Source organism: Notamacropus eugenii, chromosome 1 (assembly GCF_028372415.1).
Source record: "Notamacropus eugenii isolate mMacEug1 chromosome 1, mMacEug1.pri_v2, whole genome shotgun sequence".
NCBI classification, from domain to species: Eukaryota; Metazoa; Chordata; class Mammalia; order Diprotodontia; family Macropodidae; genus Notamacropus; species Notamacropus eugenii.
In genome coordinates, this window is record NC_092872.1 from 374,146,675 (window position 1) to 374,167,552 (window position 20,878).

At 35.4% G+C, this 20,878-nt stretch overlaps 1 pseudogene; it reads left to right on the plus strand.

Moving 5' to 3' along the window:
- Positions 1–536: 536 nt before the first annotated feature.
- On the plus strand, positions 537–1,176 carry LOC140525982 (GTP-binding nuclear protein Ran pseudogene; annotated as a pseudogene).
- The last annotated feature ends 19,702 nt before the right edge of the window (positions 1,177–20,878 follow it).

Genomic DNA, 20,878 nt, shown 5'->3' on the forward strand with positions numbered 1-20,878 from the left:
AAACCCAGAAAGACTTCGCCTGGCCTCTGCTTTCTCTCACCAGCCTGTTCAGCACCAGGTAGGATGCAGTATTTTAGCTTCTAGCTGAAATAAACAGAGGCTACAACACACAAAGCATCATGTTCAAAACACAAGAACTATGGGACACAGCCCCTTGTGCCCCAAAAGCAGAGATCTGCTTTAAAAGTCAGGAAAACAGTGATCATCATGAATAAGAAGCAAAGCAGTAAAGAAAAGACCATAGAATCTCTCTATGGGGACAAAGACCAAAATATAAATACCAAAAAGGTCAGCATTGAGGCTGTACTTCCATCTGAAACTTCAGAAGGGAATATGAACCGGTTGCAAGCCCAAAGAGCATTCTTGGAAGAACTGAAGGATTTTAAAAATTAAGTTAGAGAAACAGAAGAAAAACTGACCAATTATTTTAAAAATATGAAACAGGAAATCACAGAACACTTTAAAAGAAAAATTGGTGCTTCTACCTTCTTTCCATTGTTCAGTCAGGCAGAGACAGAGATGTTTCTGGAAGAGCCATGGCAATGGTCACCCAAGGAGAACTCCAAGTGCAGTTTAAACTTGGATGAGTTGGAGATGGAGGTACTGGGAAAGTCACATTTGTAAAATGTCACTTGACAGGTGAATTTGAGAAGAAGTGTGTAGCCACCCTGGGTGTTGAGATCCATCCTCTCATGTTCCATACTAACAGAGGTCTGATTAAATTCAATGTATAGGATACAGCTGGCCAAGAGAAATTTGGTGGTCTGAGAGATGGTTATTACATCCAAGCTCCAATATAACATCAAGAGATACTTACAAGAATGTACCTAATTGGCATTGAAATCTGGTATGAGTATGTGAAAATATCCCTATAGTGTTGTGTGGCAACAAAGTGAATATTAAGGGCAGAAAAGTCAAAGCAAAATCAACTGTGTGTCATAAGAAGAAAAATCTACAGTACTATGACATCTTAGCCAAAAGTAACTACAACTTTGAGAAACCCTTCCTTTGGCTTGCTAGAAAACTTATTAGAGATCTTAATTTGGAGTTTATTGCCATGCCTGCGCTTGCACCTCCAGAGGCTGTCATGGATCCAGCACTGGCTGTACACAGAACAAGCAGGAGTTAGAGATTGCTCAGACAACTGCGCTCCCTGATGAAGATGATGACCTGTAAGAGAATGAAGTCCAGCATGACAGATTTAGTTTTATAGCCAACTGTCCTGTGATGTCAGTGGTGCAGCATGATTGCCACTTAATTATATAGCTGAGCAGAACATGGGCTTAATCTTTGGGATGCTGAAGGAAATGAATGAGCTTCAGAGTGAATGTGGCAGTTCAAAAAATATATGTCATATTTTGGACCTGCATATTTAAATGTTTTGAATCACAATTACATCCACTTGAGTTTCAAATATAAGGTAGCTGCAGTCCCATCACAGTATTCAGTGGTGAATATGCTTGTTACTGTCATTTCCATTCCTTTTACATTTAGATTATAATAAAGTTGTATTTCAAATAAAAAAGAAAAAAAAATTGGACACATGGAAAAGGAATTACAAAACCTAACTCAGAAAATTGGACAAATGGAAAAGGAAGTACAAAAACTAACTGGAGAAAATAACTCCTTAAAAGAAACAGTTGGTCAGATGGAAAAGGAGATGCAAAAGTTAATGGAAGAAAACAATCTCATAAAAATTAGAATCGGGCAAGTAGAAGCTAATGAACCTATGAGACATCAAGAAATAGTCAAACAGAATCTAAAGAATGAAAAGATAGAAGAAAATGTAAAATACCTAGATGGAAAAAAACTGATCTGGAGAATATATCCAGGAGAGAAAATCTAAGAATGATTGGTCTACCAGAAAGACATAATTAAAATTGAGCTTGGACAATATCTTCCAAGAAATCATCAAGGAAAACAGCCCAGATCTGCTAGATCCAGAGGGCAAAATAGTCACAAAAGAATCCACCATTCACCTCCTGAAAGGGATCCCAAACTGAAAACACCAAGGAACATCATTGCCAAATTCCAGAACTATCAAGTAAAGGAGAAAATGCAGGCAGCCAGAAAGAAACCATTCAAATATCAAGGAGCTACAGTAAGGATCACACAAGACCTTGCAGCTTCTACATTAATAGACTGAAGCTATTGAAATATCATATTCTGTAAGGCAAAGGAGCTGGGATCACAACCAATTACCCAGCTAAGTTGAGCATAATATTTCAGGAAAGAAGATAGACATTCAATGAAATAAGGGATATGCAGATGAAATTTCCTGACGAAAAGGCTAGAACTCAATAGCAAATGTGATCTTCAAACACACATCCCAAGAGAGACATAAAAAGGTAAACAGGGGGGAAAAAACTTGTTATTCAATATGGGCAATTTGTTTACATCCCTTTAAGGGAAGATGATACTTGCTAGTCTTGAGAATTGTATATCTATCATGATATATAAAAAGGATATACATAGACAGAGGGAGGGGTACAAAGTAAATTATATGTTAAAAATGTGATTTAAAGGTGCAAAGAGACTGTAACAGGAGATGTGAAAGGGAGGAGGCATAAAAATGGTAAACTATATCACAGGAAGAGTCACAAAAATATATTACAGTAGAGGGAAAGAGAGGAGGGAGATGAGCATTATTTGAAATTTACTCTCATCTGATTTGTTTCAAGGAGGGAACAAAAAACTCAGTTAAGTATAGAAATCTAAATAGCTCTATAGGCAGGAGGAGGGGAAGAGGGAAAGAAAATGGAGGGGAGGCTAAAAGGGAGAGAACAAGTAGTAAGGGAAAGGGGGAGTAAAAGGGAGGGGAGGCTGAAAGAAAGAAGGCCAGACTGAGGGAGGCAGTGACCAAAAATTTAAACTCTATTGTGGAGGGGAAGGGAAAGGGGAAAATTAAAAGCACAAAAGAGGGGAAAGAGGATGGAGGGAAAGACACAGATAGTAATCATAACTGTGAATGTGAATGGGATGAGCTCTCCCATAAAATGGAGATGGATTGCAGATTGGTTTAAAAACCATAATCCAGCAATATGTTGCTTACCAGAAACACATTTGAAACAGAGAGATACACACAGGGTAAAGGTAAAAGGTTGGAGCAGAAAATACTGTGCGTCAGCTGACGTAAAAATAACAGGGGTAGTAATCTTAATCTCAGACAAAGCAAAATCGCAAATAGATCTAATCAAAAGAGATAAAGAAAGAAACTATGCCTGGCTAAAAGGCACCATAGACAACAAAGCGATATCATTTTTAAACATCTATGCTCCAAGTGGTACAGTATCTAAATACTTAGAGGAGAAATGAAGGAAGAAATACACAGAAAAACTATACTAGTGGGGAACCTCAAACTCTCCCTCTCTGAACATGAAAAATCTAATCTCAAAATAAACAAGAAAGAAGGTAAGGATGTGAATAAAACTCTGGATAAGGTAGATATGATAGATTTTGAAGAAAATTGAAAGGGGATAGAAAGGAATATACATTTTTCTGAGCGTTACATGGTCCATATACAAAAATTGACCATGTACTAGGGCATAAGAACCTCACAAACCAGTGCAGAAAGGCAAGGATAATGAATGCATCCTTCTCAGATCATAATGCAATAAAAATTTTGTGTAATAAAAGGCCATGAAAAGATAGACTAATAATTAATTGGAAAATAAATAATCTAATCCTAAGGAAGGAGTGGGTTAAAAAACAAATCATAGAAACAATCAACAACTACATTCAAATGAATGAAAAATAAAGAGACAAGCTACCAAATCTTATAGGATACTGCAAAAGCAGCTCTTAGGGGAAGTTTTATGTCTTTGAATAGCTACAAATAAAATAGAGAAAGAGGAGATCAATGAATTGAGCATGAAGATGAAAAAGCTAGAAAAGTAACAAATTGAAAATTCCCAAGTAAATACCAAATTAGAAGTACTGAAAAACCAAAGAAGAGTTTAATAAAATTGAAATTAAGTAAACTATTGAATTAATAAATAAAACTAAGAGCTGGTTTTATGAAAAAAATCAATAAAATTGATAAACCTTTGGTCTATTTGAATAAAAGAAAAGAAAGAAAAAAATTGCCAAAATCAAAAATGAAAAGGGTGAACTCACCTCCAATGAGGAGGAAATTAAAACAATGATTAGAAATTACTTTGCCCAATTGCATGTCCATAAATTTGACAATCTAAATGAGATGGATGATTATTTAAAAAAAAAATTGCCCAGATTTAACAGAAGAGGAAGTTGAATACTTAAACAACCCCATCTCAGAAAAAGAAATTGAACAAGCCATCAATGAACTCCTCAGGAAAAAATCTCCAGGACCAGATGGATTCACAAGTGAATTCTATTAAACATGTAAAGAACAGTTAATTCCAAAACTATATAGACCATTTGGGAAAATTGGTGAAGAAAGAGTCCTACCAAATTCTTTTTTATGATACAAATATGTTTCTGATACCTAAACCAGGAAGAGTCAAAACAGAGAAAAAAAATTATAGACCAATTTCTCTAATGAATATAGATGCAAAAATTTTAAATAAGATATTAGCAAAAAAGAATACAGCAACTTATCACAAGAATAATACGTTATGATCAGGTAAGATGCATACCAGGAATATAGGGCTGGCTCAGTATTAGGAAAACTGTTAGCATTATTAATCATATCAACAACAAAACTAACAGAAACCACATGATTATCTCAATAGATGCAGAAAAGGCTTTTGACAAAATGCAACACCCGTTCCTATTGAAAACACTGGAGAGAATAGGAATAAATGGAACTTTCCATAAAATAATGAGTATCTACCTAAAACCTTCAGCAAGCATTGTGTGCAATGGGGATAAGCTAGATGCGTTTCCAATAAGATCAGGGGTGAAACAAAGATGTCCATTATTACCACTACTATTCAATATGACACTAGCTGCAGCAATAAAAGAAGAAAAAGAAATTGAAGGAATTAGAACAGGCAAAGACAAAACTAAGTTATCACTCTTTGCAGATGATCTGATGTTATACTCAGAGAATCCCAGAGAATCAAGGAAAAAGCTACTTGAAATAATAAACAACTTTGGCAAAATTGCAGGCTCCAAAATAAACCAACAAAAATCATCTGCATTTCTATATATTACCAACAAAGCCCAACAGGAAGAGATAAAAAGAGAAATCACATTTAAAGTTAAGATAGACCCTATAAAATATCTGGGAGTCTACATGCCAAAACAAACCAAAGGACTATATGAACACAATTAAAAAATACTTTTCACACAAATAAAGCCAGATCTAAGTAAGCGGGAAAACATCAGTTGCTCCTGGGTAGGCTGAGCCAATATAATAAAAATGACAATTCTACCTAAATTAATTTACTTATTCAGTGCCATGCCAATCAAACTATTGGATAATTATTTTCTAGAGCTAGAAAAAATAATACCAAATTCATCTGGAAGAACAAAAGTTCCAGAATATCAAGGGAACTAATGAAATAACATGCTAGGGAAGGTGGCCTAGCCCTACCAGATCTCAAATTGCATTATGAAGCAGCCATTGTCAAAACCACTTGGTACTGGCTAACAAACAGAGGGGTAGACCAGCAGAATTGGTTAGGTGCTCAAGACACAGAAGTCAAAGAATGTAGTAATCTACTGTTTGATAAACCCAAGGATACCAGTTTCTAGGATAAGGACTCACTGTCTGACAAAAATTGCTGGGAAAACTGGATGAGTGTGGTGGAAACTGGGCATAGATCAACGCATGACACCATACACAAGAATAACGTTCAAATGGGTACATGATCTAGGTATAAAGACTAATACTATAAACATATTAGTGGAGCAAGGAATAGTGTTTGTCACATTTATGGAGAATGGAGAAATTTTTGACTCATCAAGAGATAGAAAACAGTATAAAGTACAAACTGGATAATTTTGATTACATTAATTTGAAAAGGTTTTGCACAAACAAACCCAATTCAACCATGATTAGGAGGGAACCAGAAAACTGGGAAAGAATATTTGCAACTAGTGTCTGTGATAAAGGCCTTATTTCTAAAATATATAGAGAAGTGAGTGAAATGTATATGAATACAAGTCATTCCACAATTGATAAATGGTCAAAAGATATGAACAGGCAGTTTTCAGATGAAGAATTTAAAGCTGTCTATAGCCATATAAAAAAATACTCTCACGATTGATTAGAGAGATGTAAATCAAAACAACCCTGAGGTACCATATCACACCTATCAGACTGGTTAACTTGACAAAGCAGGAAGATGATAAATGTTGAAGAAGATGGTGGGAGTTGCAACATTAATTCATTGTTGGTGGAGGTGTAAGCTGATCCAACCATTCTGGAGAGCAATTTGGAACTACACCCAAGGGCTACAAAAATGTGTGTACCCTTTGACCTAGCAATACTGCTTCTAGGACTGTATCCCAAAGAGATCATAAAAATTGGAAAGGGTCCCACATGTATAAAAATATTTATAGTGGCTCTCCTTGCGGTGGCCAAGAACTAGAAATCAAGGGGATGTCCACCAATTGGGGAATGGCTGAATAAACTGTGGTGCATGAATGTAATGGAATACTATTGTGCTATGAGAAATGATGAACAGGATGACTTCAGAAAGGCCTGGAAGGACTTGTATGAACCAATGCTGAGTGAAAGCAGCAGAACCAGAAGAACTTTGTATACAGCAACAACCACAGTGTGCAAGGAATTTTTTGGTAGACTTGGTACCTCATTGCAATGCAAGGACTGAAAAAATTTCCAGTGGACTCGAGACAAAATAACTTCCGTATCCAGAGAAAAAACTATGGACTTCGATCACATAATGAAGCAGACCATTTTCTTTCATATTATGTTTTGTTTTTGTTTTGTTTTATGATTTCTCCCAATCATTTTAGTTCTTCTATGAAACATGACTAAGATCAAAATGTATTTAATAAGAATGTATTGTAGAACTTATATAAAATTGAATGTTGTCTCAGGGTAGGAGTGGGGTTTGGGGCGGGGAATGAGGAAGAAGGAGGAGAAAAAAACTCAAATATATGGAAATGATTGTAGAACATTGAAAACAAATAAAATAATTTAATTTAAATAAAAGAAAAAAAAATTCAACCACAATTGAAATGACTAAACAACACATAGATAAAGGTAGCAATAATTAAGGCCAGAGCCAGTTTAACAGCTATTTGGGAAAGAAATATATGTATTGAACACTTTTAAGCTGAATCTGCATTATTAACATTTTTTCCATTATCTTCTTAAGTCTAGACAAACAACAAAACAATAAATAAAGCCTTGATTTGTAGCATTTACCATTTTCTAAGATGCAAGTGATCAAGCTGAAAATTTAAGAATTAGATCTCCTGATTAGAATGTGTTGGCTTTAGCATGCTCCTGGTCAGGGCCTAAAATGGATTGGGTAAAATGTTTTTAAAACTCTATTGATCTCTGCTAGTTTTTTGTGTTTGTCCTTAATTCTCTAAGAGGACCATAATATCAAGATGATGACATGACTTGCAGCTGACTTTTATTTGAGTGAGGGAGGTCACCAACCCCACCTTCTTCTCCTAAGCCATCTGGGTTCAGTGGTCAGATGTTCATCAGGACATCTGGAGATGACCCAGGATGTAATGTGAGACCCTGGCCCTTTCAGGCTTAGGTCTTACCACAATCTTACTTTGAGTGAGATATACCCATTCAAAGAATAGACTTCTTTAACTAACTTAAAGGATAGCCCCTTTAATTAAAAAAAGAAATCAAACTGGGAGGGGAAGACCCTCAGGGTTCCTGGGTAAAAGAGAAACAATTACTATTTAGTTATTGTATTTTCCAATGACTACATATGCAAAACAGCTTTGTGTCTGGACTCAGAGGAGCCCAGTTCAAATCCCAATTCTGCCAATTGCTGTATGGATTGCTTTAGGTTAAGTACTTCAATTCTTTAAGTGCAGTAATTGCTTTTTTCTTTCTTTATATCCCTGGTACTATGCACAGTACCAGGTACATAGGCACTTAACAAATGTCTTCACTGATTGATTGAAACTTAATTTCATTATCTATAAAATGAGGCAACTAGACTCAGCAGCAACATGGCATAGGGGCTGTGGATTTGGTGTCAGTAGCTGTGTGAACCTAGGCAAGTCCCTTAACTCTGCCTCATTTTTCTCCTCTATGAAATGAACTGGAGAAGGAAATGGCAAACCACTCCAATACCTTTGTCAAGAAAACCCCAAATGGGGTCACAAAGTATTGGACACAACTGACATGACTGAATAACAACAACAACAACAACAAAAAAAAAACAAAAACAGCACCATAGGTTCAGATCCTGCCTCAAAAACTAACCAGCTGTGTGATCCTTTGCAAGTCACTTATTCTCTCAGAGCCTCAGTATCTCATCTGTAAAATAAAGAAATTAATTCTACATAGGTAATCCTGATTTTATGACTTGAGGACTTCTGGATCCCCTTCCAATTCCAAATCAAGGCTCCAGATAATTCATGTTGCCCACTTTAGTGATTGCAGGGTTATTTCCTAAACTCTGTGCTTGAGTTTCTTGGTATTCATAAAATTACTTTTTCTTTTCAGTTTAAGCATAGCTTATAATTTGTTTGCACAAACAGAAGAGACCATACATTGTTCAGTAGATGAATGGGGGTAAAATCTCATTTTGTGCTCAATTTAGAAGTTGAGATTTTTATCTGCATTGCTAAAGACTTGTTCTTTTTACTAGGGAGAGTATAGGCAGCACAGCAGAAATATGAGAGTCTTTACTACTGAGTAAATGATAATTTTCTGAAGGGATACTTTGCATCAAAAAAGAAAATAATGAGTTCATTGAATTTATCGACCCAGCAACATCTGGGAAAAATTCTCTCATGCTCTTCAACAGCTTCTAAGGTGAGCACTTCCTATATAACACTCAGTGATCTCGCAATAGGCACTGAATAAGAGGTTAAAAAATGGGCAACCTTAGATTGCAAGCAAACACAATTTGTAATAAGACTACTGAAAATGATAAAGCAGTTCATGCCAGTAAACACTAATTTGCATATGCTACCTATATCATCAGTTTCTTTGGCAAATAGTGAATGAAGATGTAACCCAATGGAGAGTATACAGTATTTATTAGTAGAGAAAAATGCTAGTCCTTAATACAAAGTGTCTCAACTAGCAAACCTTTAGTCAAGCCTAAGACAATGCTAGGTTTCTAGAAATGGTTACCATTGGTTTTATGCACAATTATATTTTTTCCTATTCTACTGTGTTATGGAAATGCTTATTTTATTTCTTGAATTCAGAATAAAATAAATAAAATTAAGAAAAAAGATAATGCTAGGTTTCCAAACAAGTAATATAGATATCATGAAAGGCAAAATAGACACTTTCTTTCATATAAAATGAAAACACTTCTCAGCAAACAAAAACAGTGTAGAAGAATAAAAAGGTTTTGAGTTAGAAAAAAACAGCTCAGTACCATAAATCACCGAGAAATGTACAATGTTTGAGATATATAAGGAGTGGACATAAAAATATAAGACCATTGTGGATCATAAGAGCACTCTACCAAAAGACAAATGGACAATGGAATCCCAGAGATTCAAGTAAAAAATTACTTGAATTAATAAACAACTTTGGCAAAGTTGCAGGGTACAAAATAAACCCACACAAATCTTCTGCATTCCTATATATTAGCAACAAAGTCCAACAGCAAGAGATAGAAAGAGAAATCCCATTTAAAGTTAGGGTAGACAGTATAAAATACTTAGGAGTCTACCTGCCAAAACAAACCCAGGGACTATATGAACACAATTACAAGACACTTTTTGCACAAATAAAGTCAGATTTAAGTAAGTGGAAAAACATTAGTTGCTCATGGGTAGGCCGTGCTAATATAATAAAAATGACAATTCTACCCAAATTAATATACTTATTTAGTGCCATACTAATTAAACTATCAGACAATTACTTTCTAGAGCTGGATAAAATAATATCAAAATTCATTTGGAAAAACAAAAGGTCCAGAATATCAAAGGGACTAATGAAAAGAAATGCTTGGGAAGGTGGCCTAGCGCTACCAGACCTCAAACTGTACTATAAAGCAGCAATTATCAAAACCACTTGGTATTGGCTAAGAAACAGAGAGGTAGACAAGTGGAATAGACTTGGCACTCAAGATGCAGTAGGCAAGGAATATAGCAACCTTCTGTTTGATAAACCCAAAGACCCCAGCTTCTGGGATAAGAACTCATTGTTTGACAAAAATTGCTGGGAAAACTGAATAACAGTGTGGCGGAAATTAGGTATAGACCCATACCTGACACCATACACAAGAATAAAGTCCAAATGGGTACATGATTTAGGTATAAAGATTGATACCATGAATAAACTGGAGAAGCAAGGAATAGTGTATTTATCAGATCTATGGAGAAGGGAAGAATTCTTTACTAAAGGAGAGATAGAATGCATTATGAAATGCAAAATGGATAACTTTGATTACATTAAACTGAGAAGTTTTTGCACAACCAAACCCAATGCAACCAAAATTCGGAGGGATGTAGTAAATTGGGAAAAAATTTTTACAGCTAAGCTCGGGGATAAAGGCCTCATTTCTAGAATATATAGAGAACTGATCCAAATGTATAATCATACAAGTCATTCCCCAATTGATAAATGGTCAAAGGATATGAACAGGCAATTTTCAGAGGAAGAAATTAAAGCTATCTATAATCATATGAAAAAATGCTCTAAATCACTATTGGTTAGAGAGATGCAAATCAAAACAACTCTGAGGTACCACATCACACCTATAAGATTGGCAAACATGACAGAACAAGAAAATGATAAATGCTGGAGAGGATGTGGGAGAGTTGGAACACTAATTCATTGTTGGTGGAGCTGTGAGCGCATCCAACCATTCTGGAGAGCAATTTGGAACTATGCCCAAAGGGCTACAAAAATGTGCATACCCTTTGACCCAGCAATATCGCTACTAGGACTATATCCCCAAGAGATCATAAAAATGGGAAAGGGTCCCACATGTACAAAAATATTTATAGCAGCACTCTATGTAGTTGCCAAAAACTGGAAGTCAAGGGGATGTCCATCAATTGGGGAATGGCTGAATAAATTATGGTATATGAATGTAATGGAGTACTATTGTGCCATAAGAAATGATGAACAAGAAGACTTCAGAGAGGCCTGGAAGGACTTATATGACCTGATGCTGAGTGAAAGGAGCAGAACCAGGAGAACTTTATGCACAGCAACAACCACAGTGTGTGAGAGTTTTTTCTGGTAGACTTAGATTTTTGTAATAACACAAGAACTTCTGAAAAAAAAAAAATCCCAATGGTGGACCTCAAGGCAAAATGCCTTCCACACTCAGAGAGAGAAATATGGAAGTCACTCACATAATGTAGCAGATCATGTTTGTGTATGTGTATCTGTTTGTGTATCATGTTCTGATTTGTTATACGGATTCTTTCATTTATCTTAGTCTGACTACATAGCATGACTATAGTGAAAATATACTCAATAGGAAAGTATATGTAGAATCTATACAGAATTGTATGCAGTCGTGGGGAGGGAGGGAGGTAGTGGGGGGTGGGTGGGGAGGGATAAAATCGCAATTGTATGGCAGTGATTGTTAAACATTAAAAAAATAAAAAAAAATAAAATAAAAAATAAAAAAAAAAGACAAATGGACAATGAATAAGAAAAAAACTTTCATAAAGAACTACAAATTATGAATTATCATAGAAAAACATGCTCCCAAATGTGATATAATACATAATAATAGGAAAAATAGAAATTATCAAACTCTGGGGTTCACCTCATTCTTTGCAAATAGAGAAAAAGTAGACATAAATGAGTACGAACACAGCTAAAGGAAGACAAGCATACTGATAAATTGTTGGTAGATTTGTATACTTACCCAACAATTCCAGATTTTAGTTTAATAGAAATATGTAAGGAAAAAATGATTAATATATACATGCCCCTTGACCAAGTAATTCCATTTTTGGATATAGATCCCAAAGAAGTAAAAAAAAAAAATAATTAAACCAGATAGAAAGGTCCAATATTTGCCAAAATATTTCTAGTAGCTCTTTTTTTTATGCTAGAAAAGAATTGGAAACACAGTGGCTGTCCATAACAAAATAACTCAACAACAATGATAATAATGACCATAAAGTGATATTCAAATGTAATTGAATATTATCGGTACACATTAAGTAATGACAAATAGAAGGAATTGAGAAAAAACATAGAATGATTTTCATTAACTGATGTATAGTGAAATAAACAGAACTAGAACAAATTATGAAGAAAATTAGCCCAACAATATCACTGATCACTGAAAGGAAGGCAAGAAAGATGGCTGCCTGAACACAATGCATACCACCTATTATCCATATACCTAATTCAGCAAAACTCAGAATCTTCTCCAGCTTATTGCCTTTCTGTTATCTCCAATCTCTCACTAATCTTCAATGTCTCCCTATCGATTACCTACTTCCCTGCTTTCTTCACTCCTTTCTATATTCCCCCCCATCCTTAAAAAAGTCCATTCCCACTGGGTTCCATCCTGTATCTCTACTTCCCTCATGCCTAAATGCCTTGAAAACAATATCCCTAAATTGATGCCTATACTACCTATTTTATTATTGTTTAAATCTTTTACCATCTGACTTCAAACTCTATCAACTGACTGAAACTATTCTCTCCAAAATTATAAATGATCTCTTAACTACTTATTATATAACTGGCACTTCAGCAGAGTCTATAAGATCACAAGATTTCTATCCCTGTCTTTGAGATACCTACAATGTAGCTGGCACTATGAAATGTGAATTGGTAATTAATTTATGGTATTATGCAATGGGGCAGACAGTTCCAGTTCCATAGGTACTTGCTGGGAAAGACCATGATGGCAGCAGAGAGTAAGATTTCAATCACACTTTAATAAGGCACTGAGGGAGCAAGGCCAAACGGCAAAGAAAGTATAGAGACAATCAGTGAAAGAAGGAGTATAGAAACAGATGACTTGGAATTAGGCATAATGAAGGCAGGCACTGTGGGGAACAGAATGAGGAGGGGAAAGTCATAGAATCACTCATATAACCATGGATCAACTGGTAACATAAATGCAGAAGGAGATTAATCATTATTTTAATACGTTCTCTGGTCCACTAATATGTCATTTCATTTTATGTCCAGCATGAACCTTTGGACTAATCTGAGTTAGGATTTGCCCAGAAAATAAGACTACAGAAGCTATGGAAATAAAAATAACATAATTTATGAATAAGTGTTTATCATTTCTCACTAGGGCAACTGAAGTCAATTCAAGCTTTGAACAAAGTTTGAAGAGAAGAGGGAGGGTTTCAATTGGTATCTACTGTTTAAGTCAGAAAGCATGCATCTCATGGCTACCTTATTAGACTATATAAGTCTCTGACTACATCACTGAAGTATCTAAAAAAAGTTGGAGAAAGAAAAACAAGTGGTGGTTTACCATAATGATGAGTATTGCTAGGGTCCTTGATAAATGTCTCCTTCCCATTCCTGCCTGTGGATATGGTCCAATGAGTTCCATCTATTTTCAGCTGTTTGAAAAATCTCCTTTCTCATTAGTCTCTTTTGTGCATGTCCCACATTTCCAAAGAGACTATATTTAATGTAAGAAACCTTTAAAATGGAAAGTGTAAAACCTGCTGAAGGGAAGGATGAAGCTCAGAGAATCATTTACATTTCTGTCACTTTCTTAAAGATATCAAGATCTACAAAATGCAATATGTAAAATTCTGCTTACTAAAGATAAGTATGTATTTCAACCTCTTCCTCTGTCTTAGGTAATTAGAAAGCAGTCTTAAAAATCATATCTTTCAAATAAAAATAGCTAGACTCTTCATTCTCACTTTTTTCCAAAGTATTATTTGACTCCTGCCCTTCCACCATTGCTTTCCTCCCCAATCCCCATCTGGGTTAGTCGACCAGACGAGTTCCATCTTGCCAGTTTGACAAGAAATAAGAATTGTAGTTCTACCATGAAATTAGACCTTCTGAAATAGTGGATTTAATGTACCTGACATGTGCCACTGTGATAGCAGTGAATATATCTACAAAAATACTAATGACTGATTCTTTCTAGGATTCTGACATTTGGGGAATGTGAAATTCTGATCCTGATAAGACTCAGTGTAATACTGAGTAAACAAGGGCTTTTCAATACTTAAATTTTTAATTGTGCCCATAGAGGGGATTTTATTGCTGAAAGGGACTTCTGAAAATGAAAATCCTTCTGTCAATATAGAGCAGCAACTTTTCTGCAATTTATATTCTTGGAAAGGAGGGGCTAAGTAACTTGCCCAGAGTGCCATCATAAGCAAACATGTAGAGGGATAGGACTTGAACACAGGTCTTACTAAGTCTAAGAGCAGTTTGCTTTGCACTATGACTCACTCTCTCTTTTTTCTATATGAATGTGCATATTGGTCCACCAGAATATAGGGAGTAAAGGGTTGGTGTTCAATCATTTCAGCACATCTGACTCTTTGTTGCCCCATTTGGGGATTTCTTGGGAAAGACAATAGAGTGGTTTACTATTTCCTTCTAAATGACAGTAAAAATGAGTAGGTTTTTGTTGTGAAAACTAAGCAATAACTAACTTTTTGCTGATTTTTTTTCAAATGGTTAACTCTTCCTTTGGATGTTCTCCAAATTCTGAATGCCTTCTCCTACCTCCACATGTTAAATTTCTACAGACTATAATTTTTTGTTCTTGAAAATTCACTCCTTTCTTATTTTTGATCTTCAGAATTATACTCTTCCTTCAAGGATCAACTTGGCTGTCAGCATCTCACTGAATCCTTTCCTGAATCCCACCATTTATTTGTAATTGTCCTCTCCTAAAGTTTTCCTAAAATATTTTGTCTGAATTTCTGTTTTAATTTTTGGCACACTCTACCTTGTACTATGTTTATCTGTATATATTATATATTACACTCCTCAGCAGCATATAAGCATCTTGAGGACAAAGACTGTTATCTTCATTTTTGTACCTCCAGTGCCATGCACAATGTAGCTGCCTCTTGAACATAGCAGGTGCCAAATATATTTGCTGGATTGAATTCAAGAGAATCAGTAAATATAACTATAGCTTCCAAGAACTGGCTCAACATAATCAGGATGAAGAAATGTGCTTTCTGCCTAAAATATGCTGTTCATATGTCAGAGACCCTCTAAACATTACCCACTAAACTATTCCATGTTTCTCACCATCTATGCAACTTTTCACTCTCCGATTAGAAGATGAGTGTACTTATTCTGACCTCAGAGTTACACCAAGCCAAACACAGAACTCTAGAAAATGCCTCATTCCATCCAGCCACCCACAAGGACCATACAGCTTTAACAACACAGACATATAATTGTACTTATCCCTCATTCCCATTACTTTTCACCTCTTGCTCAGGGAACATTAATAAAATTAATATTACTATTGCTCCAAGAAATGGCATAAAAACCAACCATCCTATAGCCTTCTTACAAGCCCTCTAACTGTTTAGTCCAGTTCGTAGACCTCATCCTTGCACATATACCAATAAGTAGATTTCAGGAATTGTACAAATTTGGATGGGGAAAAAAATACATCTCTATTTTCACTAACCTCTCTTCCCCTCCTGTTTTGTTTTGTTTTGTTTTGTTTTGAATTAAAAAGTACCATTCCTTGAATAACTACTTAAAGAAACCTATTCATTGAATGGGTGTGTCTCACTCAAAGTGAGAATCTGATTAAGACCCTAGTCTAAAACAGCCAGGGTCCCACACTGCATCCTGGGTCATCTCCAGTGGTCCTGATGAATATCAGGCCACTGGACTCAGATTGTTCTGAAGGAGAAAAGTGAGGCTGGTGATCTAGCACAGCCCTCCCTCACTCAAATCAAAGTCAACTGCAAGTCATGTCATCATCTGATGTCATGGTCCTCTTCAAGAATATAGGACAAACACCCAACAACCTCTAAATGAAATTTAGTATTTCCTTCAACTATTTAAAAAATGTTACCTGGAAAATGAGTCCAAATTAAACAATAACAACAATATAAAATCAAACAATTTTGAAAAAAGTTTTAAAAAAAATGTGATCCATACTGACAACTCTTGATTATAGAGAACTGATGATGAAACATGTTGTCCATGACCGAGCTGATAAATTTAGGGTTCAGATATACATATGTATAGATATATACACATATTTATAAAGCCACTGAGACAATTTATTTTGTCTTTCTATAAAAAGAGAAAAAAAGGCGTCCATAGGTTTGATCAGACTGTCAAAGGTGAATTGTAAAAGTTAATCCCCAGCTTAGAACAAATCTCCTCTTCCTTATCACCAATGTCTGATATGCATGGCATCTCCAAAACAAGGATTCTTAGCTGGAATCTGTAAAGTTTTTGTTTTTTTTTCAATATATATCATTAAGTGAATTTCAATATAATTTGTTTCCTCTGTAATCCCATGAACTGTATTTTATACATCTAAAATATTATTTGGAGAGGGTCTCCGTAGGCTTCATCAAATTACCAAAAGGGTCCACAAAACAAAAATGGTGCTAGAAGAAATGTTTCTTGATTGAATTAATTAATTAATTAAAAAAACATTTATTAAGTGCTTATTATGTGCCAAATACTCTGCTAGGTGTTGGGGAAACAAATTTAAAAGTAAGACCATCCCTGCCTTTAAGGAACTTACATTCATTTTAAAATATATTTATATAGTTTATTTTCATGTCTCCTACCTTGCATCTTTCTACCTACTCCTCCCAGACAGCCAGGAAGAATTATCCCCTATAATAAAGATTATTTTTTTTAAAACATGAAGAAAAGAAAAAAGTTAAATTGATTATTATAGCAAACAAATCTGACATGATATGCAATGTTACACAACCATGGATCCCAACTTCTACAAAAGAACATGCGAAGTTGTGTCAATATTCAGCTTTGGGGTTTTTTATGGATTTGTATATTCCATTTACATTGTGATAATTATGCCTATTTCCTGACTCTATTTCACTGACATGAATTCATGTCTTTCTGTTCTTCTCTATATGCAACATGCTCATCATTTCTTACAGCATAATAATATCCATTTCATTTATATTCCAAAACTTAGACTTTTCTCAACTGATGGCCATCTACTTTATTTCCAAGCCTTTACTATCCCAATCTGTATTACACCTTTTTTTGTATGTCTAGTAATGAAATCTCCAGGTCAGAGGATATGGACATTTTTAGTCACTTTATGTTCATAATTTGAAATTGCTTTTCAAAACTGTTGTGCCATTTCACATAATGCATTATTGGAGTGCCTAACTCTCAAAAACCCCTCCAATGTTAAATATCCCTGTTTTTCATCTTCTTTAGCAATTTGTTGAGGGTAAGGTGAAAGCTGGGTTGTTCCACTTTTAATATTAGTAAATTTGAGCCTCCTTTCATATGGTTTTTAATCACTTCCAATTCTTTGAAGAATTGTTTATGCATATCCTTTGACCACATTTCTATTGGAGAATGACTTTTATTCTTATATAATTTTTGCCTGTCTATATATCTTAATTACCAAACCCATGTCAAAGATATTTGATTCGAATTTTTTTATTTGACTTTCTTATTCTGTATATGTCAATTTTGTTTATGCAAAAGCCTTTCAGCTGCATGCAATTGAAAATATTTGTTTTACATTTTGTAATTGTCTCTGTCCCTGATTTGGTTAGGAATGTATTCATTACTGTTACAAGATTGGGCCTGATCATCTTCACACAAATATGACAATCTCACCTTAATGAAGGTTGCAGCTTATGGAATCTATGAATGGAAATCCTGTTAGAAGACTAGGCCTTATGATTTTGAGGACATAATGACAGTCTCTTCTTAAGAGAGGCTATAAGCTTATAGAATACACTCAGGGAAAAACACTAACAATAATATTTTTCAAAGGTGGGTACATCTGAGTCCCTCAAATAATATTTAATATACCACAAACATATATTTCTCCCTAATATACAACTGACCCCCCAAAATAATAGTTTGTCTATCATCAGTTTTTTCTTCTTCTTCCTGATAACAAACCCCAAAATAACATTTTGCCCTAAATCCTATTATGCAATTTGGCCAGCTCCAGAAAGGCCATCCAAAACAATAGTATAAGAGCTCCACACTCAGAAGGGTACTTTGGAGTACACCTTCCCCTCCAACAGGAACACACCTTCTTGCTGAGACACCTCCTTCCCCAATACATAAGTTATACTCCATGTTAATATAAATTCCTGAGTTGTATGTAAGGCCCCCTTTTCCTCACTTTTCTTCCCCATTGTCCCCATTGCTTGCTATATAGCATTTCAGTGAACTAATTCCCATTGTTTTACATGTTATTCTCAGCACTTACACTCAATAAGAATGTTTTCCCTGACATTTCTGAGTGACCCACGGACCTCTCCTTAGACTCAAACTGGTTACCTGGACAAGAACTTAACAGCCACATCTCTCCTAGGGGAGTAGGGGATTATGAGCCTGGTTGTAGAAAGTAAGGATAAATAGGGGAACCCTATATCCTCTTAGGAGGGATTTATTTGTTCCTGAACAATGTAGCAAATCACTCATAACTGTGAGAAGTATATGACTGACTTCTCTTCTACTTATTTTACAATACGATATGATATTTAAAATTTAGGTCACAATTCCTTTTTGAACTTATCTGCCACACTGCTTTTCAATCTTCTGGAAGCTCTCATCAAATAAGAAATTCTTCACTAAATTATGTTTTCATGTTTATTCAACACTGGGTTATTGACTTGTATTACATTTGACTCTTCCATATATAGTTGGTTCCACTAATCTATTTTCCTATTCTTTAAGCAATATGGAATGATTTTGTTGACTGCTACCTCTTGCATACCATATAGTGGTACCACATAGCAGTCTATTGCTATGTCTTGATTTGATTGCTTTGTCAGGAATGAATGAAATACATGTCATTGAGCAGGGCAAATGGTATGTGACCAAAAGAGCTGTGCTGATTTGTTCCAGTTTCATGACTTTCGTTTATACCTTCACTGTCCCTTAAAATGGCACTCTAGGCAAGTACCTGGACTACCTTATAGATGCTATTGCTCCCTAGCCTACTGACATTTCTCAGCAATATGTTGATATTACATTTCACTGTGTTCTGAAAAGAGTACTTAGGTTGATGAGCAATTCTTTTTCATGAAATTGAATTGGGTTTCTTTCTTAATTCTCAATATAATTTTTAATATTGCCAAGAAATATATTCAGAGAATATTCAGATAATCTTGTCTTTCCTTGGGCATCCCTGGCATTATCTTCCTCACATAGGGCTTCAGAAAGGTTAAATAAACAAACCCAGAGTAAGACCCCAGGAGTTAATGAAAGCAAAGGACCTATCATCTATTTCTCTCCTTTATGTTCCTTACTAAACTCATAACTAAATTAGAGTTCTTGGTGTTTGTAAGTAACAATGGATCTGTGCACTCAAGGAAAAATACTGACACTAACATTTTTTGAAGATTGGTATGTCTGAGAATGATTTGGAGCACACCCTTCCTTCCAAGCAGATTATCTCATACTACTAGAGCATAATTTCACCTCTAGCAGGAGCATACCTTCTTATACATGAGATTGTTTGGGTTTCAAGAAGGTACTTTTGCTGTACACCTGAAATTTGGGGTGTCTTTAAACCTAGAAATTATTGGATAAAAATTAAGGAAATGCAATTTCGTTACTAGCTTCTCTCCTACAGTTTCTTCCAAAGCTCCCTTGTTTCTATTTCCTTTATGTCATGTTTCCCATGCTAAATTCTCGTGCTTATATTTATTCTTCAGTATTATTTCAATTCATGCCCTAGGGACATCCTTTAACTTGCACTCACATATTGGGTCCCTATGTTCAAGGTGCTCTGTGATTTCACAGCCATAAAGCAATAACTTAATAATTCCCACAAATTTGGTTACCTTTATTGGTCAGCTAGAATACACAATTAGCTGAAAACAAAGGCATTTATTAAAATGGCATTGCAAAAAACAAAACATGGGCCATACTCCCCTGTAAATACATTCAGCATCAATAAGGAGAGTGTACAGAGTTTGCATACAGAGTCATGTGTGGCCAAGGTATATACCTATAAGGAGGGACAATTTACACTTATGATGTTGTAAAGCCTCTCAATTCCCATTGCAATGTCCTAAATTCCTCCTCACTGGGCACTGCTGGGTTCCCTGGATCTGCTTTCTGCTGGGAGAATTTCTCCATTAGATTAACATGGCTTGCTTTCTAAAAGATATACTCAAATTGTTGATTTTAGTCTTCTCTACCTCCAGCTTTTGACAGCTAAAATCATTGATAAGATCACTTCTAGGGTCTTTCAAGAAAAACTATAAACTCTACTCCTAGGGTAGGGTAGGAAGCCTCAATAGTTCTTTTTCCCATTACTTCAGGGGCTAAAGTCTGTCATTTCCTGAACAGGAGGATCCTGACTCCAGGCATCAAGCTCTTTTTCCCCTCACTGACTTCCATCAATCAAGAACATGGGAGATCTGGAGGCAATGTCATTAAAATCTTCTTTCAGGTTATGTGCAAGTACATTTCCTATGGAGTTATACGCTTCTACTGAAAGATACCATTGATGATGAAGGGAGGGAAGAAAGCAAAATACCCTGCCCTGCCCCCAACCTTGCTCCTCTGTGAATGGTGGAAGTCTTCAAGAGCTAAGAGTATTGGTTCACGAAAGCAGAGTTTTATCCATCTATTTAAATCACAACTCAGAACTGATTAAGTTCTCCACCAATTCTCCAG